Below are 26,481 nucleotides of genomic sequence, written 5' to 3'. Positions count from 1 at the left end.
CTGCCTGGGACGGGTTTTGTGTTTCTACCCTCTCCTCCCTCCACCCGTCCGAACTCCCTTTGGCTCATCCCTAGGGTCCCCCAGCCCCCAAGGGAAGCACTTTTCCAGAATTTTTCCACCGTTCAATTCCTCATACTCTGTCAGACGGAGTGTGAGATGGGGCGGGGTGTCCATATAGTTTACAGTTATGCTTTAGATACTTTAGGGCACGCTAGGCAGCCTCTCATATCATTTTCAGCTTTCAAGTTCTGTGATTTTTTTTTTTTTTTTTTTTTTTTTTTTTTTTTTTTGTTACACTAGTGTTTTTGGCAAGCAGTGGTTGTCTCTAAGTAACACAGAAAAAGTCCTTTTTCAGCAAAGCCCTTTAAAAAGCCTCCAGGCTCTTAGGCATTCGACAAATAAATGCTTTTTTTTTTCCTTGCAAGACTCTGCTGTGAAGTCAAGGTCATGCTTCCCAGGGAGCTCAGCGGCACAGATGCCCTCACACGCCCTCAGTCGCTGCTAGACCCAGAGCCTGCCTGAACCTCCGCCTCGGGCTGAGCTTGGCGCCCAGCACTTGGACCCTGAGCTTTTCTCTTTCAGGAAATAAAGAGGCTTTTGAGGTTGCAGAGGGGAACTCATTCCACACCACGGGCCGCCCGGCCTGCCTGCAAAAATTGGATTCATGCAATTAATTCTCATACTGATTCATCTCTCTACCGGTTCCCCCCCACACCCCCTATTTTGATTCTTTTCTGTGTCAGTTTATTGTTTTTTTCCTCCCCTCTCTATCTCGTTCTTTGTGAATCTGAGCTGGCAGGTCATAGCCGTAATTGTCACCAGTATTTCAAGGACATATGGTCGCGCTTCCAAATGGGCTGCTCTGGTTTTCAATATTAATAGGTCATCTAAAAAATTGGCTAGACTATATTATGTGCTTTTCAGACCCTTCATTCAGATAAATCTATAAAAAGGCCCAGTATATAAAACAGTCAAGAATATCTGTGGTAGGCTGTATAGTGATTAATAGCACAGATTCTGGAGATAACCTAGCTAGGTTCTGGTCCTAGCTCTGCCACTTATCATAGTGCTGTGTGACCTTGAACAAAGTACCCAATCTCTCTGTGCCTTTGTTCCTCTAACAGTGAAATGGGGATAATAAAAGACCTTATCTCTAATAAGGTTGGTAGAAGGATAATAAGTGTGTAAAATGCTAAGTACAGTTCTTGGCATCTATTATGTGTTCAATAAATGTTTCTTTTTATCATTATAATGATAATAGTTATTAACATTATTATTATCAGCTCCCATCAGCAGTCCCTTCAGGTTTTCCATGGAGTTGTTAAAAGCCATCGTGCAGTAGTGTGCTTTCAACAACGTACTTTTCACATGGTACTTTTGCCTGTAGAAGGCATTGAATAAATGTCAAGTAAAATGGACCCAACAAACCGACCTTCATGCTATGTTCTAGAAGGGATATTTAATTATTTAGCTTATGAGCAGTCTCTTAGGTGGGCTGAGTCTGTTCAGACCACAAGATGCGCTGTGTTAGTGACCGGGCAGCAGTACCCTCTCAGCCTCTGCCTGAGGACTGAGCGCCGTCTCGCGGGACCTGCATGCAGCCATCCTGATTCGCTGCTGAAAAGACTGTTCCATGTAAGAACACCTGCACATGTGTATTTTAGCCTTTCCGAGCTTGGGCTCTACAGACACCTCCTTATCCCCAGATCGGGTGGGTCTGGGGGTCCTGAGCCTTTTGGGGGTGACAGTGCACACCAGGAAGAGACAGACACTGCTTTTCTACAGGACCACTTTGCTTTCTGTAGCAAGATACGTAACTGTTCTATGCCAAGGCATGGATTACTATTGCACAACATTGCCAAGCAGGCCATCTTTTGGTTGACCCAGCATTGCTTTAAGAACGCTCAGGCTTCCTGCCCTAGGAAGGTCCAGCAGTGCTTGAAAGAGAAATAGCACTCGCGAGTTTCCTGGCATAGCTGTGCATAGCGTAACGTTTAGTAGGGGTATGTGAAAACATACGCAGAGCTGTGCACCATGAGCCTGTCTCGGGTGAGATTTCAGAGACATCAGGCAATGAGCTTGCAAAGCCAGATGAATCCCAGCTATCTTTTCTTTCTTCACTTGGTGTTTCACAGGCACCTCCACCCCGCCCTGTGGTTGGTGAGCTTCAGAGATGTACTGACTTCTTCCACCAGTGTTCTTGGTCCCGTCTCCTCCCAAAACAGACTCCATTCATCCTCCCTACCTTTCGTGTCTTCATTGACCCCCCTTATTTCTGGCTTCTTGCCCTCTGCCTGCACACATGGTCATAGCTCCCTCATCTTACACAAGCTTCCCCTCACTGCCTTGTCCTCCCCTAGCCAGTCCCCTTCACAGTCCAAGGTGCTCCCATAAGACTGGCACCCCCTGGCCCCACCTCTCCACTCACAACAGCCTTGACTCTGTCCCCACCACTTCCCTGGAATAGTTTCTCTCCCCCTCTTCCTCACCCTGCTGTATGGGGGAGCTGGTTAGCTGCTCCCCAGACCCTTTCCCTCTCGCTCCAGGGCTCAGGGGACGGACTACGTTCCCCAGCCTTTTGCACAAGTAGGTGTGGCCACGTGGGTATTTCATCCAGGGGGCTGTGAGCAGAGGTGACCTGCGCTGCCTCCCAGGTCCGACACAAAAGCCTCTCACACACTGTAATGGTTTAATTGCGTCCTTTCAAAAGATGCCTCCAAAGCCTAACCCTCCTGTCTGTGACTGTGACCTTATTTAGATACATGGTCATTGCAGATGTAATTAAGATGGAAATTAATATGAGGGCATGCTGGAGTAGGGGCAGCCCCAAATCCAAGGACCACTGTTCTTTTTTTTTTTTTTTTTTTTTTTTTTTTTTTTTTTTGGTCTTTTTGCCATTTCTAGGGTCGCTTCTGCGGCATATGGAGATTCCCAGGCTAGGGGTCGAATCGGAGCTGTAGCCTCTGGCCTACACCAGAGCCACAGCAACACAGGATCCAAGCTGCATCTGCAACCTACACCACAGCTCACAGCAACGCCGGATCCTTAACCCACTGAGCCAGGCCAGGGACTGAACCTGCAACCTCCTGGTTCCTAGTCGGATTCGTTAACCACTGCACCTCGACGGGAACTCCAGGACCGCTGTTCTAATAAGAAGGCCACGTGACAGCAGACTGGAGAGGGTGACATGTGCAGATGGAGCCTGAGATTGGGGTTAAGCTGACACAAGCCAAGGAACACCAAGGATTGCCAGGAAGAGGTGAGAAGGACTCTCCCTGAGAGCCTTCAGAAGCCCTGCTGACACCTCAGTTTCAGACTTTGAGCCTCTAGAGCTGTGAGAGAGTAGATTTCTGTGTTTCAGGCCACCAAGTAAGAGGTAATTTATGGCAGTCCTAGGAAATCTTTATGCACACCATCCACTTACTTCCCTGTTCTGCCGACTGGAGGCTGATGGACGAGGGTGACCTCGGAAACCTCCCAGAGCAGGGGAAACACCTGACAGCCCAATTCCCTGTGACTCCCTCCCCCTCTCCCAGCTGCTAAGTGAACTTCATGTTTCAAGGGTGAAACATGCGTATCGGGCTAAGCCACTGAGACTCAGAGCTTATCAGTGATGCTGGTAGTATTGCCTCAACTAAAACACCTACTTAGAGCTCCCATTGTGGCTCAGTGGGTTACAGACCCGACTAGTATCCATGAGGATGCAGGTTCGATCCCTGACCTCTCTCAGCAGGTTAAGGATCGGGTGTTGCTGTGAGCTGTGGCGTAGGTTGCAGACTTAGCTCGGATCTGGCCTTGCCTGTGGCTGTGACATAGTCTGGCAGCTGCAGCTCCAACTTGACCCCTAGCCTGGGACCTTCCATATGCCACACCTGTGCCCTAAAATGTAAAAAAAGGAAATAAGAAAATCCTGCTTAAGGAAGTGACTGATGCCAATGGCCATAGATACACATTAAGCCCTTCTGTCCTGTGAGCCACCTCTAATGGCTTGCAGGATTTCACCCTCTCATGTCTTCTCTCCCCTCTTCACTGCTGGTTCCTCTTCACACCTGCCCCTGAAAAGTAGCCAGGGTTTCTTTCCTCTTGCTCCAGCCTCTCCACACCGCATCCCTGAGCCCTCCCATGCACCCGTGTCTCCTGCTTCTTCTCTGATATCACTGCCCAAATCTATAAGCCCAACCAGACTTCTCTCCCCTCCCTGGGGCCGTGTGACCCCCTGCCTCTGTCATCTCCCCATGCCCCCTCTCTGCACAATGCCAGGGAGCTTCCAGGAAGGCCATGGCCAAGTCAGCTTTCTAACCACCCTCAGATTTTGTCAGTCCTCTTCCCCCCACATGCCCAAGCCTAACCCATTTTCCAAGCCCCTGGCGTGGCACACAGGGTAAGGGTTCTCTGACGGGGCAGGGTGACCATGACCTTGCTGCCTCTGTGTGTTTTGAAAGATCCTGTTGAGAGAAACCGTACCCAGGGAAGATTTCCAGTCTTAACATCCCCCCAGAAATGCCCACGTCTCCCTCTGGATCGAGGCTGACCTGTACACATGGGACCGCCCTAAGTGCTTTTCTGAACTGCTTTCTGATGCCATGAGCTTGGAGAAGGTTGTGAGAAACACCTCAGAGAAGCGTGTTGCTGTCTTTACTGCAGGGATCCTGCAATAAAGCTCGGTCCTTTCATCACACGCAGTACCCTCTTTCCTGAGTACCACAGAGGACTTTTCTCTTGTGTGCCCTTTAGGGAAAGGCCTTGGGTTAAGGGAGAGGGAAGGGGTTTTTTTGGCGGGGGGTAGGGAGCCTTGAGGTCAGTAGACCACTGGTGGTGGTTTTGCTGCTACCTCTTAGGGAGCATTTATGGCCGCTTTTTGGACAGTTAAGCGCCTTGCAGCACGTGTGTTTGGTATTAACGTAATTCCTAGCTTCCTCTGATCCTCTCTAGTTTTTTTTCCACACATATTTATGTTTTTATTTTATCTTGTCTGTATTCATGTAATCTCCATTTAAGTCCTTTTGGGAACAAGGTAACATCTGAATAAATAAGATACCCTGTAAACCTGTTCACACTTGAAAAGTGTCCAAAACTAAAGGAATTTTCTTTTCCCCAATGGGGCCCTTCTCCTGTGTTCCCAGTTTCGTGGTGTCACACACAAAGCAGCGCATTACTTAAGCTAGAAACCTAGGACAGCCTGACAGCCAAGGCTCAATCTCGTCCCTTCTCTCCTCCCACATCTGCTACCTGTTCTGGTCAGAAGCTGCCAGCATCTTTTGTAGGCTCTGTTTCCATCCAGAGGGCTCTCTACAGGGCTAGTTACTTCACTGGTGCCCATTCAGTCGGTCCCCAAGACTACTAAGGGACCAATGGGCACCCCACTTCCCTATTGAAAGCCTGACAGCGACTTCTCATCTACCGAATCAAGTCCAGATGCTTTGGCCTTCTTTGTCAGGCCCTCTGCACCTTCATCTCTTGTTACGCCTTGGCCTCGCACCCCAGTTCTGGCAATACCAGGGCATCCCCTTACCCCCTCCCAAGCCAAAGGGTCCTCTGTCCCTTGTCCCTATAGCTGCTACTGCCTCCCTCCTCGTCTGCTGGGCAGCCCCCTGAGATGTCTTCTAGAACACCCAGCTTAGTCATCACCTCTTCCTTGGGGTCTTTCCTCTCTCCCCTGTGCCTTCCAGGCATGACCCATTCACAGTGCCCTCGCGTGTGCCAGGGACCCCAAGGTCTCCCCTTCTCTGTGCTCCCACTTCCCTTTTTCCACTGCAGGCTAATTGCACACCCTTCCCTCCTTCCCTAATAGGCTGGAGCTCATTTGTGGCAGGAATCACATCTTATCTTTGTATCTCCTCAAATCTCTACCCGAAGCAGGCTCAACTCTGCTTAGGCTATTCAGAAAAAATAAAAAATACTTATAAATAGTCCTGTTGTTTGCAAAGACCAGGACACTGTGGATATGGTTGTGGGCTTTCTCACATTCTTTCAAGGAGCCTAGGCCAGTAGACCCGCTTAGTCTGGAGTGACACTGAATGGTGGGGACCTGCAATGTGAAGGAGCAGGCTCGCTCTGGGGCAGCAGCCCTCCCGGCCCCTGGCACATGGATTCTCCTAATGAACGTGGCCCCCACCACCACCCCCAGCTCCCCAGCCAGCTTGACCCGTGTCCTGTGGTTCTGTCTCCAGGTGACACTGGGGATGTGTCTCTTCTGTTTTGCTCCATTGACCCACCTTCAGGCAGGACCAGCCCTTCTCTCACTGAAGCCTCAGTGACAGACTCCTCTTTCCTTCGCTCAGCTCCATCCTGCATGGTCCACTTCCCACACCCAAGATCGACCCTTGTCACAGATAAATCCTCTGCTCCGGGCCCTTCAGAGCTCATTGTCGGTCTCGTTTGAACTCTTTCGAGGGCCCACCAGGTCCTCCGATGGTGAGGCCCAGCTCTCCAGTCCTCCAGCCCTCCAGGCCCGCCTCGTCCTCCTCACTGCATCTTGTCCAGCATCCCACATATGCCAGGCGACCTCGCCGTGGTCTTTGCACGAGCACTTCACTTCTGCCCGCAATGCACCTCCCCCGCCCCAGCTTTGCTCTTGGCTCCTGCTGCTGCCAATCCTTCCGTCCTCCTTGTCCCCTCCTCGCCTCCCTGTCTGAGGCCCCCACCTTCCCACACAGATTGCTGCTCCTCCCCAGGGCCGTAAGCTCCTTGCAGCAGCCACTGTTCCCTCGGGTCCCCTGCCAGATCCCCGGGCCCCGCGTAGGGTAGGCACTTGGGGAGTCTTTGCCCAAAGAAAGAAAACAGGGCGAGGGAGAACGGTCCTGAAGTTTGAATTTGGTCAGTACAAACACAGTGTTATCGGGGCTCCCTGTACGCTCAGGGTCACATGGTTTTGATGTGGCTCCATTTTTCCTGGTTAAAAACGTCCAGCTGCTTCAGAGGCTGTGCCCTTTGTGCGTAGAGAGCGTTGGTGTTCAGTGTGGCTCTGACCCGATGGCTGAGACGGATTTGCTGCAGGTTGGTGGTTTGGCTGCGTCTGGTGTTGCAGCCACGATCTCCTCTGACGAATTTAGGGCGTACCTACATTTCCAGAGCACATTTCCCCCTCTCAGCAATGTAGGACACAAGCCAGGGGACACGGCTGTCCCCAGGCGGCCCCTCTCAACGTCCCAGCTCCAGAGTAGGGAGCTCTCTGGGTGCACGCTCTCTCTTTCCTTCTGGGTCACTCCCATTTGTTCTCATTTCACTATTTTTGTCCCTGGTAATTATCTGGAGGGGAATTCACCAGAATTTGACATTTTTGTGTGTGATTGGATTTTTCGAAGGAGGGAAGGGAGAGGGTGGTGGCGTGAAGCAGAAAACCCAGAGCAGGCACAGAAGGTAGCAGCTGGATCAAGGCAGGGATCTGGGGTGGGGAAGAGCCCTCACTTCCATGAGACGGCCCCAGAGTGCACCAGCCAGGCCCCTAAATGCTCAAACCCGGGAGTTTATGTGGGACGTAATGGTCTCCCCTTGGCAGGAAGACGAGCAGAGTATTGAAGACAGCACCTTGACGTAAGAACTGAGACATGGGTGTCGGTTTGGCCAAACCACTCACTTCCCCAGACCTTGAGTCCTTCATCCCTAAAATGAAATAACTGTCCTATGAGGATTTATTTTTGTTTGTTTGGTTTTGGTTTTTCTTGTTTTTTCTTTTTACGGCTATACCTGCGGCACATGGAAGTTACCAGGTGAGGGGTTTGAATCCGAGCTGCAGCTGCCAGTCTACACCACAGCCACAGCAATGTGGGACCTGAGCTGCATCTGCAACCTGCACCACAGCTCATGGCAACACCGGATCCTTAACCCACTGAGCAAGGCCAGGGACCAAACCCGAAAACTCATGGTTCCCAGTCAGATTCGTTAACCACTGCGCCACGACGGGAACTCCTTTTTTTTTTTTTTTTTTTTTTTTTTATTGGTCATTCTGGGACATGGTCTCTCTACCAGAACTTTTCATGGAGAAGAGAAACCTATTTCACTGCCAGGTGGTTCCTGACTATCTTGGGTCAAATGCCCCCTTTCTTTCTGCCATAGTTTAAAGGTATAAATAAAATGTAGCCCATGTTGGGCGAAAGATTAGAAGTCTGAAGCTTGGGCCAAGCTTAGGTCCCACTGCCAAGATAGAGCAAACATGGATTTGGGTTGAGAAGTCAAGGTTTGGGGGTTCACTGTCCCAGTGGATTCTCCCACCTTCATTCTCCGATGAACGCACATTGTAGATCATCTTTACATTCCTGAGACCTCAAAAACTGGCAAGAACCGTTTTAACTACAAATAAACACATAAGCCATGTAAATACAGAAACCCCACCAGGCAGGGACCTCCTTTCTGTGAGAAGGCCATAGGCATGGATGAATCATGCTCAGAGAGTTTTCATCTGTGAGGTTCATGCGAACTCTGACTCCAGCAGACCTCAAGGCAAAAATAGATGCCCTTCAAAGAGCTGGTCGCTTCCAAGAATTATTCATATGGAAACCAAATGGAGATGTTGATTCTCAGGAAAGCGCGCTCACCAGGACGACAAATGACTCTGGGGGACCCCAGCCAAACATGAGAAAGTGTCAGCTTTTTCATCTGGGATTGAAGGAATGTGTTTGTGATTAGGCTGCATGACTTGAGGATTCTGGGGCAGTTTTAAGTCCTTAGCTTCAAGTCCCACAAGTTCAGCCTTTTGAACCTCACACTCGTGTTTCAGATGATCACAGATATCTCTATTAGCCCTCTCTCTCTCTGCTTCTGAACCTCCCTCCTAAATTGCACTAGGCCGAGGCTGTAAAGGTTTGCCTGTGGCACGTCTCCATCTGCCTTTTCTCCTCTGAGGGGTGGTGGTGAATGGGACCAAGCCAAGGGAACAGGATGATTCAAAATGTAAATTTGAATAGATCCATAGAAGTTGGGATTTGATGGACGGGGTCTGTTCTGAGTGCTTTGTGGAGCGGTGCTATGGTAGGACATGCCTCTCCAGCAAGGCTATTTATTAGGAGCCCAATCTTACAACTTGAACCTTGTCCCTCGAAGGTCGTTGGAAAATAGCCTGTCTGTAGTGACACTTTTCTAGTGGATTTACCAGGGTGTGTTTTTCTGACGGTGAATTTACCTCTTCATTCGTTTTCTTCACTCCTGTGCCATATATAATGGTGAGCCGGTTTGTTTTTATTTTACAGTTGGAAGAAGAAGGTAAACTCTAAGTAAGGAGTGTGTCTAGAGCTTAAGAGGTTTTTTAGTCACCTGGAGATTTTGGTTTTTTCCAAGGGATTAGCCCATAGTCTTGATGGTGCCCATCTCTCTTTGTGCGGAAAGTGGGAACGACATCCCCAGACTTGCGTGGAAGCCAAGTTTCTGCTTCGGCGCCACTAATCCCAGTGAAAACGGGCGGTGGTTTATCTGGTGAAGGTCACGTTCCTGATTGTGTTGGTGATGTTCTTCTCCTGTCCCTCGAGTGCTGTCTGCACTCCGATAATTCAGATTTATAACCACACCGCATCAGGGCGTAAGGGGGAGGTGGGGATAACAGACCGTGCGGCCGAGGCATTGGAGTGACTCTGTTGTCAACATACGTAGAGAAGCAAACAGTGCCCATGGTTCCCCTTGGGACCCCTGGCCTCTCTTCTGGGTCTTGCCTTTGGGGTTGCTTTTCCTGGTCACCCACCCTCCTCCCAAATTAATGTTCCAGCTGGACCAGTTATGGCATGAAGTGTTTGGGAGCTTGGGAAGAAGGAGACCTTTCTTCTCTGAGCCCTTGGAGATACTCTTGGGCTTAGACTGATCTTGACTGATGTCCCAGCCACCTCTCTGGTCCACTTAACTCAGTCCAACCTGTTCAGTGTGAGAAATCTTGGTTTCTCTTCCCTAGCTTCCTGGCAGCAATGGTGGCATAGGTTTCCAGGCTTTCCTGTGCCGTTCCTAGCTCTGCCAATCATCTTCTCCAAGGTTTGGCTGCCCTCTCCACTCTCCTCCCCCTCCCCCTACTTTTTTCTTTTATTTCTCGGTAAATACTCTTGGCCTTTTCACAACCATATTCCCCGCATCTCCCACTTAACGGCAGCTCAGAACTCCCTGGCCAGAACCTCCTTTTTGCTTATGACCACCCTCTCATGGGGGAATTCTTTTGTGTATTTATATGCACGTGTTTATTTACTTCATGAAACATTTCTCAAAACAGAAACCAAAAACAAACATCAAAGTATTTGCTAGTACATGAGCAGGAGATGTAACTTGTGTACAGTTTTTAAAAATACAACTAAGAGGAGTTCCCATCGTGGTGCAGTGGTTAATGAATCCAACTAGGAACCATGAGGTTGCAGGTTCAGTCCCTGGCTTTGCTCAGTGGGTTAAGGATCCAGCATTGCTGTGAGCTGTGATGTAGGCTGTGGCTCTGGTACAGGCTGGTGGCTACAGCTCCGATTAAACCCTAGCCTGGGAACCTCCATATGCTGTGGGAGTGGCCCTAGAAAAGGCAAAATAATTAAATAAATAAAATAATAAAAAAATAAAAATACAACTAATTAAGATTAAGAAAAGAAAGGTTGGAGTTCCCATCCTGGTGCAGGGAAAACAAATCCAACTAGGAACCATGAGGTTGCAGGTTGGATCCCTGGCCTCACTCAGTGGGTTAAGGATCCATGTTGCCATGAGCTGTGGTGTAGGTCACAGACGCAGTTTGAATCTGGCATTGCTGTGGCTATGGTGTAGGCTGGCAGCAACAGCTCTGATTAGACCCCTAGCCTGGGAATCCATATGCCATGGGTGTGGCCCTAAAAAGACAAAAAAAAAAACAAAAAACAAAAAAGAAGAAGAAAAGAAAGGCATCTTCCTGCCATGCGTATTCCCTCAGTCACTCTTACACCTGATGGTCCTTTCAATACTCCACAGATCTTCTCATCTTCAGAATAAACGTCGCTGGTTTCCTTCACATGGTGTTGAGAGAACTGGTTTGAGCCCCTCATCTCTAGGTCTCTGGCCCTGACCCTCTTCTCGTGAAATTTCCCCGTTCACACATGGCACCACCCAGAACCGAACTGACAGAGGCGGCGTGGAGCCGACGGCGCCTGCCACCCCCCTTGTGGAACAGCATTGCCAAGCCCACTCCCACTTTCCCACCACCCGCACCACAGAGCCACATCACGGCGACTGATGGTCTCAAATGCCACGATTTTGCAGCCATTTCTATCATTTTTGAACGTGTCTCTTTTTACTCAAAACCGTTCCTATCCTTCATTGTCAGCCGAAAGATCATGAAAGATTTTGTTGGTGTCTAAAGTCCAAATAGATTCTCTGCCTGTACCATTTCCTTAACCTGGACAGAAAGCATGGGAGAGAGGGACTGGGAAGGGACATGCCGTCCTCCCAGCAGACACAGGCAGAGTGCCCGTGACCCCGCTTTCCTTTATTCGCCCCACAAACCTTGTCTTTACTGGCCTATTCTAGAATCTTCCTCCAGATTGCTATCAGGTCCCTCCGTGCCAGTTTACAGAATCCGTGGTGTCCTTTGTTGGAAAGTGGGCCTGATTTGCCATCTCTATTGGGCACATCTATCACTGCAGTTCCCCCTAGATCCCCAACGGAACTGTGACAGCCTCATGTTCAAGTACTTTTCAGCCCCAAGATGTAATCTGTTGAAGCCAAAAGACGTGATCCCATTCATTGCTGCACAGTTCTCTTCTGTAATATTGTTGTCTACCTTGGTCCATGGTTTTTATTTTTCTTTTTTTTTAATTTAGGTTTTTTGTTGTTGTTGTTTAAACTCATGGTTGTCGCCTTCCACCTGACTAGTAAAATGGAACTAAACAAGTACTTCTCCTTCTTCTTTGTCATCCATCAACTGTATACTTTTGGTCTCCAACAGCCAATTAGTCTCTTCTTCAGTCATCTCAATTTTTTAAATACGTAACTAAGGAAGGCCATTTCTGTTGTCTTCACCATGTTCCATAAGTATAAATCGATTCTGGGCTTGTGAACATTTTTGATGGGTGGGTGTTCCTGTCCATCCTTGGCCAACTTCCCATCAGAAGTTTTGAGATCTTAAATTAACCCCATGCTAATGAATGGTCTGAGTATTTGCAAATTGGGCACAGTATAAGGTCCAAAATGTATTTATTCACCTGGACATGTCAGAGAGATTCCTAGATGTGAAATAAGACCTACTAGGTCAGGTAGAATGACCTAGGAGCAATGACCTTTTGCAGAGATGAATCAAAACTCAGCTCAATTTCCAGAAGTTCCCAGGGAGGAATTAGAAGCTGTGTAGCCAAGACCTGAAAACTGTTAATTAATTCATAAGTCCTATTCTGGACCCTGCATAACAACCCCAAAAAAAGTTGAACAGGGAAATATATGGACAGAGGATAAGGCAGAAGAACACATTTTATAAGTGTTAAGTTTTGGCCTTAGGTCCCAGTGCGTCCCCTTTGTGAGCCAGGCTAGAACATACTGGATCCTTCTTTTATTTAAGCTGTAATCAGGACTAGAATAGTCCATTTGCCTCTTTCCCCCAATCCCGGCAACAAGGGATGGTCATTCCAGAGAAGCAGCAAATACAAAAATAAAGTGTGAACAAGAACACGTTCCTAAGATTCCCATCAGAACTAGTGGAAGGCTGGGTAGCAGGAGCATTCCTTGAGCTCTCGTGCCTGGCAGACTATTTAAGAGAAGAATTAGAATGGAGAGAACCAAGGAGCCGGGAAAGAGAAGGAGAGAGCTGAGGTTTCCTCCAGGCAGCCCCCACCATGGCCCCAGCCCCCACCTCAGCCCTCTTTACCTCTGAAGCTTGTGAATAAAGTGCTTTACAAAAAAAAAGAAAGAAAAAAAGAAAGAAATGGAATCAGAGAGAGGCATGGTGTAGCCTTTCCCCAAGAGAGAGCAGCTCTGGTTTTTTCACCTAACAAGATTTTGGGGAGTAGGAGTAGGGGGCGAGGTTCCCAAGAGGGAAGCCCACTATGTCCCTCGGCTGTCATTCACTCAAGCGCATCCATCCCTGAAATTGACCCACAATCAGCTGAAAAAAGATGCGAAGAGATGTCCTTCCCGTAGTCAGATTTGGGAATTATTGCACAGTTACCTAGTCTTGGAGAACAACAACATATTTTAGTACCCTCAGGGCGCAGATAAGTCCTGTTACAAAAGAATTTCCCAAACTCTTCTGAGCATGAAACTTTTGAGTGGTTTCCTGTTATCACTCAGAAGAGTGTTGCATGGAAAACATTGTAAAGGCCGGCTTCAATTCACTGATTTATACTGTGAAGACAGTTCAACAGGTAAATGAGGGAATGGACCCATTTTCGATGTTCTCACTTAATATTTATCCCCATGTTTTCGGTATACAGTCCCTGGAATACTTGTTTCCACTCCGTCGTTGGAACTACCATATAAACATAACTGTTCCCAGCTCTATTTTTCTAGCACTTGGCCTCATTTCTGAGCACCATACCCACACTGCCATACCACATCCACACGGCCAGCTGCGTATTCACTAGCCCTCCTACCTGGGCATCAGGCACATGTGCCGCATTCGGCATGCCCAAATCAAAATGCGGTGACATCGCCCCCAGACGGGCTTCTCTTCCTGTCTCCCCTGTGAATAGCATCATTACCTTCCACTGTCCACGCTGGGAATTTGAGCAGCTTCCAAGACCTTTTCATCTCCTTTCTGTGGGAGACTATATATTTGAATTATGTACATTTAATAAACACTATAATTTTTAAAATTTAACCTATTCTACCTCTGAGACTATTCTGTCTGTCTCCACATAGTCCAGACTCTCACTTTTCATGTGGACAGTTGCAGTAGCCTCAGGTAAATTATGGGCTCAGTGGAATTTTTGCGGGGAAAGGGGTTTTGGCATGGGGACCTTGTATATACCTGTCAAAATCTTAAATTATAGATATACTTGGAAGAAATCTGAAGGAAACAATGGCATGAATAGTAACGAACAGGGAGTTCCCGTCGTGGCGCAGCGGAAGTGAATCTGCCTAGGAACCATGAGGTTGAGGGTTCAATCCCTGCCCTCCCTCAGTGGGTTAAGGATCTGGTGTTGCCATGAGCTGTGGTGTAGGTTGCAGACACAGTTCAGATCTGGCATAGGCCGGCAGCTGTAGCTCCTATCAGACCCCTCGCTTGGGAACCTCCATATGCCGCAAGTGTGGCCCTAAAAGGCAAAAAAAAAAAAGTATCAAACTGAGTGGGGGTTTAAAGCCAGTGATCAAGAGAAAAGGAATGCTCCAGTACTACCCTGTTAATCTCCCTTCTTTTCTGTGGAGTTCCGGGGGTATCTGAACACGTGACTGGAAACAGCAGTAGGAAATCAGCATGCCATTTTATCTTTCAGGCCTAAGGGAGGTCACTAGATACACCTGGTTTTTTTCCCCTTCACACAGTCCCTTAGGATCACAATGGTAGACAGTTACTGTACAAAATAACAAAGTTCCCCGTAGTGAATGTTCTGCTTTGACTGTGCACATGTACGTTTCCTTTCAAGATTTAATCAGCTGTACTTGATAAGCCATGCTTGACGTCCTTTTATACCTGTACTCATTGATCCGAAGAAAGAGATATAGTCTCTTTTTCACATGGGGAAAACTGAGTGTCATGGTGGCGAGCTAGCCGATTTTCCCAGCACAGCTACTTCACAGTTTGAGCTAGACCTTGAACTCTGAGCCCTGATCCCTTTTCACGACACCTCACCTGGCTCCCCAAACCCAACGGATAGTTACATTCCCTGGTTGGGAGATGGGCTTCCAGGCCTTTGTTATGTGAGAAACTGATACGGGCTGGCAGGGAGAGCTAGGAGGAGACCCTTCAGGTGAGTCATCCAACCTGTTCTGTAACCATGGGCCACAGATAAGCCACCTGCTCTGCCCGGTGAAATCATATAGCTTATTTTGAGCGGGGTCTTATGGAAATGCGGATGCCCTGTTTACTTCTAAAGTGTAGGTTGTGATACTTTCCAAGTACATTATATAGTATACAGTCTAGAATGAATTATGAATCCACAGATGTTGTCCCTGATTTATAGCACCATAAAGAAACAACAATAAAGGAGGCTTCAAGGTTCTTGGCAGGCAAATATAGACAAAGCTCCCTGTGTCGTTTTGAAGAATCCCAGGGACAGATACCCACGGGCTCTGGTCAGTGTATAATGTGAAGATCAGGAAATTCTTTTTTTGTTTCCAACCATAGAATCTTACTGATTTGATTTAAATAGAATTTCCTCTTGTTTGCTTGACTCTGAGCGTGAAGAACCGGTCACCCACCATTCCTTCAATAGAACTATTTCAAATTGCGCGAAGGAGCGTGTGATCAAATCACTCCTCATTTTTTCCTTCAGGCTAAAATAGCACAATTGCTTTAACCTCCTTCAAAGCATCTATTTTCCACCCCTTGCATTGTTTTTATTTCTTTTCTTGGGACGCCATTCAGTTTCTCCATTGCGTTGCCCTTTTAAAATAGAGAGGCTGGATGGAACCGGACAATTCTAACAAGGGTGTGACTAATGCAGAGCGTTGGTACAGAGATTGCTTCCCAGGCTTCTGTCGGTCCTACCTGCCTTGGCACACAGACAGTGAGCTGGTGTAGCCATCAGTTGTTTAGAAAGGGGGGAGGAGGGGAGAGGAGGGAAGGGGAAGGAAGGAAGAGGATGGGAGGAAGAGAGGAAGGAAGGAAGGATACACTCTACTCTAAAAATGACTATACTAGAGAAAAAATAATAAATGCCTTTATGGCCTCACCCAGGCCAGCTGCTTGCCAAGGAGATAGAAATGTGCTCGCTTTGGGGTTTGAGAAGTATTTGTGTACATTTGTGCTGGGGCACTCTGATGTGCCATGGATGATAGGTATTGATCATGCACTTGAGAAGAACAGAATATATTCCTCTGACATGAATGGAAAAGGAACCACAAAATATTCAGTATGTGCATTGACCCTGAAGCCTACAGGCAAAACTTTGCCAGCCTAGTGCGTTTAAAATGGTGCAAAATAAGAAACGACTGGGGGAGGTTCAGAAGTACACTCAGTTTGAACTCTGCGGTCCTTTAAAAGTTTTAAAACCCACCAATTGGGAATGCGAAACGGCGCCACCACTTTCAAAAACCAACGGGCAGTTCCTCAAAATGTTAAACAGAGTTACCATGTGACCCAGCAAATCCACGCCTAGGTATCTAGCCCGGAAAACCGAGAACACACATTCACACAAAACCTCATCCGTGAATGTTCATAACAGCGCTATTCATGATAGCCAAAGAGTGGAAACAACCCAAATGTCCATCTAATGAACGGATGCACAAAAGGTGGTGTGTCCATGCAGTGACATACTCATTCAGCCTTACAAAGGAATTTGATGCCTCTGCTCTTAACACGATGAACCTTGAAAACATTAAGTGAAAGAAACCAGGCCCCAAAGGCCATATATTATGTGATCTCATTTATGTGATCTGTCCAGAATAGGCAGATCTAGAGAGACAGAAAATAGACTAGTGGTTGGCAGCGGTTAATGGGGAAGATGGGGGTGGATGGGGAGGGACTGCTAATGAATCTTTGGGGGAGGAGCGTTCTTTGAAGGTGATGAAAATGTTTTGGAATTAGATAGCGGTGATGGTTCCACTGCTTTGTGAAGATACTAAGAACAACCAAATGGTACCCTTTAAAATATATTCCACACACACAAAAGAAACAACTCCACTATTAATTTATAGATGTACCCCCTATCATTTTTTTGGAAGTAATAAGCACCTCAAAAAATGGTCTGTCATGACCGTAACGTTTTTACCTGGCATGGAGAATAGCGGTGCTTGCACCTGGTTTCATGAATGTTGCTGGTATAGCAAGATGTTTGTAGAAAGTGGCTAAATTATGACTTTGAGAAATTATTCTGGGTGGTATGAATCCGACGGGGCTGGTCGTGAGGAAAACAGGAACATCTGACTCAGTTATTGCTCTACGAGTGGTCATTTATTTTTGCTGCTACTTAAAGATCCAAATTTTTTTTTTCCTTGACCATTTTTTTTTTTTTTTTTTTTTTTTGGTGAATGTTTTTGCTGAGCCACTTGCATCGTGGAGGTCCTGGTTAAACGAATCATCGTATTTGCAGACTTTTTCTTTAGTATCCATTCTGGAAATGGAATGACTAAAAACACACCAAAACTAATTCCAGGCTTGTGGGATTATTTTTTTCCCTGCAGCTATTTTTCGCCACCTCTAATTAGCATCGACAGCCTGGCTGTCCTGGCCGTGGTAACCCCAGCTTGTTCCATCAACTGCCCTGCTTTCTTTTCCATCGACACACGTCTCATACTTTTGAAGGAGACACACGCTTCTGCTGTATCCAAAGAGAATGCACTAAGGTCTGATGCTTTTTGACAAAATGGATGTCTCCTCCCCATGCTTGGGAATTGATATACACTGTCAAAAAGAGTTTTCCGAATGGTTTCTCTTTGTCACCTTGTACCAGATTTTCTCCTCCATTCTGGAAATGTGCAGTTTAATGTTGCGTTTCGAATCACTTTCAGCTGAAAAAGTGTGTAATGGAATCAGGGCATCCTATGAATACTCTTAACGGTGTCAGAGATGCCTTTTGTTTGCAGCTCCAAGTTCCAAGGGGACAGGTGACAACAGGGAAATTACACTGGGGGGCTTGCTCAATAACGGGCTGCTTGTCCTTTATGATTTAAGAGAAGCACCGAGGGTGACTTCTCTCATCCTGGCACTTCTATATGAGTTTGTATTTATTAGAATCTAAATGGTGGTGATTACCACCTCCTGAGAAGAAAAGCAGCAGCTGTAGTAGTTTGTGTGTCTCCACTCTGCCGCTATCAGGCTTATTTTCTGAATCATTTATATTTAGACCAGGGAGGTGCCCCAAGAAGTGATCTAGTCCCACTCCTTCTTTTTATAGGTGGGGACTCCAAGGCCCAGAGCTGGCGATCAGCCAAAGGTGGGGGTGGCACCTAAAAATTCTGGCTCCCAAGTGAGTGCCATTGCCAGCACCGCACAGCCTCACTGCCATGCATTGTGCCCATGGACCAGTATCCCTCTAGGATCATGGATGTTCTGAGCTGAAAGAGGGCCTGGCATCAGCCATCTCCCCATGTCACTGTCATGCACTGCCTTGTCTTTCCCATTAAAATCTCCCCAGTAAACTGGCAGAAATCCCAAAGCCCAGAAAAGTTCCTCCTGCATTGTTCCTGGGCTGTACACTCAGGCACACTCTCCTGCACGTGGGGCTGGTCTCCGTGCTGCAGGGTGGCCTGCTGCTCAGCCATTCAAGGTGGAAGGAAGCTCTGTGCTACCAGGACTCATTCAAACACAAGCTCAGGGCACCTTGCTTTGCTGGCTGGCAAACTTTGTTTGCAATCTGCCTCCAGGGGGGAACTTGATCCCAGATTTTTGTCTCGCTTAATCTTTGACTCCATGGAAACCAGACCACTGGACACTGTTAACTGCTTCTCAAATCCAGCAGCCCGCCAATTTGGGATTTCTTTTCCATTTCAGCTCTGCAGAGAGAGTCTACCTTCATTGTTAAGCTTGGAGATTTTTACATGTAAATAAATATATATTTATAAATAGAGATTTATACGTGAGATTTTTGTATGTAAATATATATAAGCTACAGCTATAACTGTAAATCTCTATAGAGAGGGATATATGTATATCTGCAGTTTTTTCCCTTTGTGCCACTTAGACAAAGTCTTCTATTGAGGCTGTAAAGCTATATGCTCATTAATCATCCTTATACCAGGTTGACATAGCACCTATTTGCAAAACTGTTTGATTGTGAATTTTAGGCTTTTGTTTGCTTTGAAGGCTAAGGGTTTCACATTGAGGAGGCAGAAGGGCTGAAAGGTGGTCTGTTCTGAAGTGCACCTGGCAGAGCACAGGCTTTCGAGTTGCCTGAGAGTCACAGAAGGGGAGTGCCCACCACAGTTCTCCCACATTTGTCCCCCCTGAGTCTCTCTCTGAACCCCATCTTCCTCTTAAAACTTCAGTGCGTTGCTCCTTTGCTCGAATCTGATGTGTCCTTGACAGTCAGAGCCGCTGATGTGAGAGCTCCCGGTGTCCTGAGGCAGCATTCTCTCCTTTCGGTCAAGGTTAGAAATAAGCCTAATATTCAAATGAGCCTGCTCTTCAAACCCAGGGCGAGGGGGAACGCTCCGAATCACTCCAGGAGGGGGGTTCCTCCTTCGACCCAGTGAGACCACACCTGAGTGTAGCTCCAGCACACTGCCCACCACACATACCAGTAGCTGATGAGATCTGCTCGCCTGGAAGGAAGGAGAGGTCTCCGAAGCAATAGAAAGTGTTGCTGGGTGTTGGTCTGCCTCCCAGCAGGAATGTCTCCTGGTCCACTTACTCCCAGGAGTGATCTATGAGGGGAAGTGCCTCTCCCATCCTGCGGCCACCTCCAGACCCCGGATTGGCTGCTTCCACCTTGAACTCTGGAAGCTGTGTGGGGCCAGGCAGCACAATGGATACAGTAATTGAGTTGGGGACGGGGGAGATGGTTTGTTTGGTTTTGGCTTTATTAAAGCATCATGGATTTAACACATTGAAAATTTCCCTGTGGCCACTGAAACATAGATGGATGTATCCTATCAGTGTCTAAGGATCATAGCTCAGGTTCTTCGGTCCTCAGAGAAACGTGTGTGTCTGAGCAGTACAGAACACCCAGGCTATGAGGGGGCAGGGGGTTGCACCTGTACAAACCCTTCTGTGTGCCTAAAATTAATGGGGTCTAACCCTCCGGAGCAGGGGCTGGTGCATCCTTCAGTCACCTCATTCACTCTTCATTCAGAACCTCTTTCCATCCTTTGCATTTGTGAGCCTGATCGGCAGTTCTGAACCTACTTTTGTGGGTTCCCTCTCACAAAACAAATGTTGGAGAAGGTGTAGACATTTGGCTTAACCATTTTTATTACGCACTTCAGCCACTGGCTTCTCAGTGGCTCCTGACACAGCTAAAGGACATGCTGGCAGTCACACCTGAGCTCTGAGAGATGATCGGGCCCCAAGAATTGTGTGGACACTTCGTACTTGGGTCACACAGGGTGCATGAGGTAGTGTTACAGGGATGACTCAGCATTGAGTAGGATTCAGGCTCTTTTGTGAATATCCAGCCAAACCTGGGCGGATCAATTTCTTTTCAGAATTTACAAAAGGAACATTACACATTTCCTGTGAGTCAAATGATACAGAGATAGGTAAAGAACAATTAAATTTCCCACATGCATACCTTTCTCCCTACTCATTCCAACAAAATTTGTATTATCAGACAGTTAAGTGTCAAGGTGGCCTGTTAGAACTGTGAAGCCTTCACTCACTATGATGGTGCAGGCAAGAGGCAAAGAGAAAAGCGTTCCATTTTCCCCGCACAAGGGCACAGGGCCAGGGGCCCAGGATGGCAGGTAGCACACGGAGGAATCTTCTCAGTGCTGAGGAGCTCTGAACAGGTGCTTCTGAAACAGGAGCTCTGACAGGCCTTCTCAGTGCGGAGGAGCCTTTTGGACCCAGGGGTGGGGTGGGGTGGCAGTAGGTGGCGGAGAAGGGGAAGAACTTGGAGTGGAAAAGTACTGAGTCACTGTGGAGCAAAGAGCCTTAGCCAAGATTCCCGGTGGACATGCTTAGGCTGGGAAGGCAGAAATGTGTGTAAATGCAACCTGCAGGGAAGGTGGGGAGAGGGAGCCCTGGCCTTCAACTCCCTGCAGAGACTGCAGAGCTCTGGTTGTGGACCATGTGTGTGTGTTGGAGGGAGGTGAGGGCAGGCAGCTTCCTGGTCATTCCTGCCCAGTAAAGCCTTTGCAGAGCTGAAGGAGTCCATGTAGCTTTTGGCCTGGAATTGGACACTCATATATAGAGGTATCTGTATCTAGTTTCTGATTTACAAAAAATGATCTTATAATATGTATTATTCTACAACATGCTTTTCTTCCTTTTTTTTTTTTTTTTTTCTCTTTTTACAGCCACTCTTGCTGCTTACAGAAGTTCCCAGGCTAGGGGTTGAGTCAAAACTACAGCTGCCAGCCTACGCTACAGCCACAGCAACGCCAGATGTGAGCTGCGTCTGCAACCTACACCACAGCTCATGGCAACATCAGAGCCTTAACCCACTGATCGAGGTGAGAGATTGAACCCGTGTCCTCATGGATACTAATTGGGTTCATTACCCCTGAGCCACAACACATGCTTTTCGTAATAATACATTGTGGATACCTCTAGGTAATGAAACAGATTTAACTTTTTTTTTTTTTAAGTGACTGTATAATATCATATAAATGACAAACCAGCCCATTCAACAAGTCCCCTTTTGATAGACGTTCAGACTGTTTTCAGACTTTGCCACAGCAAATAATGTCAAATGTGAATTGTTACCTTGCACTGAAACTTTTATTTCTTCAGGATATATTACCCACAGTAGGACAGCTAAACCATTTTTTTATGTAGTTATCATTTTAAGAGGTTTAATAAATATAACAACTCATGTTCCCTTTAATTATGAGAATGATTTTTCGCCCTTCACCTTATGAGAATTGTTATACATTGTTGATTTTTTTCAATAAATGTTTGCCAATCCGATGAGCAAAAATTATGTTACTTTTATGCCTTTTCCTGGCCAAGTGAGGTGGTGCTTCTGAACATTTGCATTTTCCCTTCCCTTCTGTTGCCTAATCACATCTTATTATTTTTTTTCTTTTGCTTGTTTGTTATAGGCCTTTTGGAGAATATCTGAGATGGGATTTAACAGGAGTTAGTGTGATCTTCTTAAGAGAAAAGTGTAAAATGGACACATTTCCAAAATGAGCATCCCATTTGGCCCTTTATTTTTCTCTTGACCAGTTTATACTTTGGCCAGCTTAGGGAACAAAAAGTGGTCTTTTGGGCACCAACCTGTGACACTGGAGGATATAAGTAGCAGAATTTTCTAGAACCTGTTCTCTGAGCTCAAAATTCACATCCGTGAGGAATCCATTGCCCTTAGCCTCTTCTGGGGCTAGCATGGGGGAGGGGGCTAAAAACTATCACTGCCTTCTTCGCTTTCTCTCTTCTCCTCCTCCCATCCCTGCAGTTGACTCACAAAAACACATTAACTTTATCATTCACCGTGTTGCAAATACTGTCTGTGATACGGGATAAGAAATTGAAAGTCTCTGTGAATGAAAGGCTAGCCTTAACTTTGAGGAATCTGCCTAGGAACCACCGATGATATGGAACCCCCAGTGGGAGGTGGTTACTGATGGATGAAATCACTCGACCCCTGATGACCTCCCCACGTAGTCTCTGGTCAGACACTGATTAGGTAAATGAACTGCCCTCCTGACCACAGTTGTCTGCACCGATCTGGACTGAGGTCTCAGAAGAAAAGTCAGGGCATGCGCCTTATTCTCCCAATACACATTGCAGCCAGAGTTTTTTTTTTTTTTTTTCCTCCTGTTTAGGGAAAAACATTTCATAAGATGATGAGGTAGTAGATGTAAAATCTGTAAGGATCCTATGATGAGAGATTGTCGCGATAAAGGCATTTCTCTATTTTATTGGTTGGTTGTCAGCCTTCACGTGCACTCTGTTCGCTCTGAAACCCGTTTCATCTCGCTGCCCTTCTCCAGATTGGAGACCAGCTCTCTGACAAGTTGATCCCAAGCCCAGAGGGATGCAAGAGAGAAAGATCCAAAGGAAGCCGGGAGTCCCATAGGAAGAGGTGTTATGTTGTAGGGACTGAAAACAGTGGCTGCCAAGCACTGCTGTCGTCTTTCATCCATGCATGTCTCATAAAGGAAGAACTTGGTAGTCCAAACAGAAGTGAAGAATGTCCCATGCATAGATGGATTTAGATGTATGCTCTATTTATGAAAGTAATTAGGGGGAGTTCCTGTTGTGGCACAGTGGAAACAAATCCAACTAGTATTCATGGGGATGCGGGTTCGATCCCTGGCCTCACTCAGTAGGTTAAGGATCTGGCATTGCTGTGAGCTCTGGTGTAGGTAGATGTGGCTCAGATCCTGTGTTGCTGTGGCCGTGGTGTAGGCTGGCAGCTGTAGCTCTGATTCAACCCCTAGCATGGGAACTTCCATATGCCACCTGTGTGGCCCTAAAAAGCAAAAAAAAAAGTAATTAGGCAGGGTTACCACTGCAGTGAATATTGGAATTGAATGCTGACACATCATTGTGTGTGAATTTGAAATTAAAAAACAGGGGGTTCTTGTTGTGGCTCAGTGGATTAAGAACCCAACATAGTGTCTGTGAGGATGTGGGTTCAATCCTGGCTTTGCTCAGTGGGTTAAGGATCAGCTATTGCTGCAAGCTGCTGCATAGGTCACAGATGTGGCTTGAATCACACATGGCTGTGACTGTGGCTAGGGCAGTAGATACAGCTCTGGTTTGACCCCTAGCCTGAAAACTTGCATACGCTGCAGGTGCAGCCATAAAAAGAATTAAATTAAAAAATGAAAAACAGGAGTTCCCGTCGTGGTGCAGCAGAAACGAATCCAACTAGGAACCGCGAGGTTACAGGTTTGATCCCTGGCCTCATTCAGTGGGTTAAGGAGCCAACATTGCTGTGAGCTGTGGTGTATGTAGGTCGAAGACATGGCTCAGATCTGGCGTAGCTGTGGCTGTGGCATAGGCCGGCAGCGGCAGCTCCAATTAGACCCCTAGCCTGGGAACCTCCATATGCTGCAGGTGTGGCCCTAAAAACCACCCCCCAAAATTTTTTTCTTTTTTTTTTTATAATTTATTTTTTTTTCCCACTGTGCAGCAAGGGGATCAAGTTATCCTTACATGTATACATTTTTCCCCCACCCTTTGTTCTGTTGCAATATGAGTATCTAGACATAGTTCAATTTTTAAATATAAAAATAAAAACAGTAAACATAGTGGTAACTGCTTCCTCCCTCCTCTGCCCAGTAAGGACAGGGGCCCTGCCTAGTTTCTCTTATCTTTTGAGTCACTTTTCAGTGATAATTCAGCCAGAACAACATCCTTTTTGTCCATTGTCTTTGTGCGAAACCCATGAAAAGCACATGGGTTTTTGAGAGCTGACTATAGGCAGACAGTTTCAGATCACGTTCTTAAGGAAGGTCTTATTTGGGGCCTTTGCTTCTGGACACATGGTTTGTCCCCCTCAGTCCAGCTCATCCTTCATCTGTTCAGTCACTTAGCCCTCAGCCAAGAGTTACTGCATGGCTGTCACAGGCCAGACACTGAATGCTGGAGACCACCGCTTAGGCTCTGGCCCGAAAACAGCCTCGGGTAGTTAAGAGACAGCCAAAGAGGTCACCATCACAACGAGGCTGGTGAGGGCTGCCGTACAGCCAGACGTGTGACACCATGGGGTCCCAGAGAGGGGACATTGAAGGCAGACCAGGAGGGCATTCTCCTGGGCTGACTCTCAGAAGGGAATAGGGAGGCCAGAAGAAGGGAGGGGTGGTGAAACCAGAAATATGAGCAAAACCCAGAAAATGGGGGAAACAGGAAGTGCTGGGAAGGTACCGAGGGGCCTGCGGGGGGTGGGGGGTGTGACATGAGAGTCATGCTTTGCTGGTGACCCTGGGGAGCAAGGGTCAGAGGAGGGCACCGAGGAGAGCTCCTGGGTCAGACAGACAAGGCCTGTGGGTGGGGGGGACCCGAACCCAGGCCCTACCAGTTGGAACCAAGGAAAGGGACAAGTTCACATACCATGGAGGGGGTAAGCTCTGCAGGACTTGCTGCCTGTTTGGCTGTGTGGGGTGAGAAGACTAATAAAATGGCCTCTAGGAGTTCCCATCGTGGCGCAGTGGTTAACGAATCTGACCAGGAACCATGAGGTTGCGGGTTCGGTCCCTGGGCTTGCTCAGTAGGTTAAGGATCTGGTGTTGTCATGAGCTGTGGTGTAGGTTGCAGACGTGACTCAGATCCCGCGTTGCTGTGGCTCTGTGTAGGCCAATTGGACCCCTAGCCTGGGAACCTCCATGTGCCACTGGAATGGCCCTAGAAAAGACCAAAAAAAAAAAAAAAAAAAGATGGCCTCTGGAGTGGACCCCTGGCTGGAAAGGAATGCTGGAAGGACAGATTTGGAAGTGTGAGGAGGGCAGGGTCATTATGTTTGAAACATGCTGAGTCCGAGGCGCCAGTGAGCATCCCATTGAATTCGTGTTGGCCGTTCCAGGCTGGAGCACAGCAGAGATGTGTGGGCCGGAAGGGATGTGCGGAATCCTCAGCATATGGAGCTGTTGAAGCTGCTGATTCATTGAGTAAATATTAAGGGCAGGCAGGCCCGGCTGGCTTCATGGAGGGGGTGACCTGTGCAATCACACAGCTCCCCTGACCCCCGCCTTCGTAGGACCCCCCACCAACGTTTGGTTTAATGCGCTGCTGTCATCATCTTAAGGTCCTCATGAATTTTTAAAAAAGAGGACCTGCATATTTATTTGGCACGGGCCCCTGGAAATGATATAGCCAGGCCTGCCGCAGCTGCCCAGCTTTATTCAGTAATGGGGCTGCAGTGCTGAGCAAGACAGACGTGGTTCTAGCCCTTGGAGCTTCCCGGCTTGCATGGAGGGCAGGCTGTCAAGCCATGAATGAAAAAATGGGGAGTGCTCTGTATTCGAAGGAGTACCAGGCTCACAAAGCATGTGGGAGAGGCCTCTCAACCAGATCTTAGGGATAAGGGGTTGCAAAGGGGGTGCCCAGGCAGAGGGGAGGAGTGACAGAATGGCAGCCCACATCCCCCAAGGAGGCAGAGAGGAGCCTGCGAGGGGGTCCCTCCTGGGAGGTGGCAGGGACACCAGGAGGAGGTGAGTCCCAGGATCCAGGGCTGGGAGAGAGCAACAGTGCAGCCAAGCAAATCGGAAAGGAGGTCATGCCCAGGATGTGGGAAGGGGGTAGAGCAGCAAAGGGGCCATTTGGGGACTGTGGTGATGAGTGAGAGCCATCAGGTGGAGAGAGGGCAAGAGATGAACTTACCTGTGTATGGGGGATCAAGAGGGGATGAGGAAGTAGAAGCCCTGAGTGTAGATGTGTGTGTGTGTGTGTGTGTGTGTGTGTGTGTGTGTGTGTTAACCTTGGTTTAGGAGGAAAAGGAGAGAAAAGACCCTACAGTGGGTTTCAGATTAGGAGAGTCTTTTTTGTCTGGTTTTGGTTTCAATTTTGTTTCATTTTTAAACACAAAGTGATTTGAATGTAGGTTTGAACTCTGAGCAGAGAACCAGTCAAGGGAGGGGTTGGGGACACAGAGGGAACAGCTGTGGAGGGAAGCCCAGGGCCTTTGGAGGTGATGGCTGGGCCCTCCCTGGTCAGGAGAAGGTGAGGGAACAGAAGAATTTCTGGGGGTGGGGCTCATGGCTCTGTGGCATGCACCCCACTGTCTTTGTGTAAGTGACCCTCTGCCACCTGCTGGTTCTCCTTTCTTCCTCAGATTCAAGGCGAAGCTACTCCTAAGTTGTCTCATCTGTTCTTATTGTCAGTTAATATCACCAAGCTCTTGCTAGGAGACAGGCACTATG

At 47.6% G+C, this 26,481-nt stretch overlaps 1 protein-coding gene and 1 long non-coding RNA gene across 3 annotated transcripts in view; both read left to right on the top strand.

Moving 5' to 3' along the window:
* Nucleotides 1–26,481, top strand: part of PPM1H (protein phosphatase, Mg2+/Mn2+ dependent 1H) — a 272,860-nt gene that overhangs the window by 157,196 nt on the left and 89,183 nt on the right. The window lies entirely within an intron of this gene.
* Nucleotides 8,576–12,567, top strand: LOC146403303 (uncharacterized). The gene is made up of 2 exons (XR_014803502.1): nucleotides 8,576–10,347; nucleotides 10,630–12,567. It is a non-coding gene; the product is annotated as an uncharacterized LOC146403303 (long non-coding RNA).

Source organism: Sus scrofa, chromosome 5 (genome assembly GCF_054392235.1).
Source record: "Sus scrofa isolate SSC_HxYL_T2T_F1_AM1 chromosome 5, Sscrofa_HxYL_maternal_Yorkshire_Landrace_v2.0, whole genome shotgun sequence".
NCBI lineage: Eukaryota > Metazoa > Chordata > Mammalia > Artiodactyla > Suidae > Sus > Sus scrofa.
This window is presented reverse-complemented; position numbering and strand designations above follow the sequence as displayed.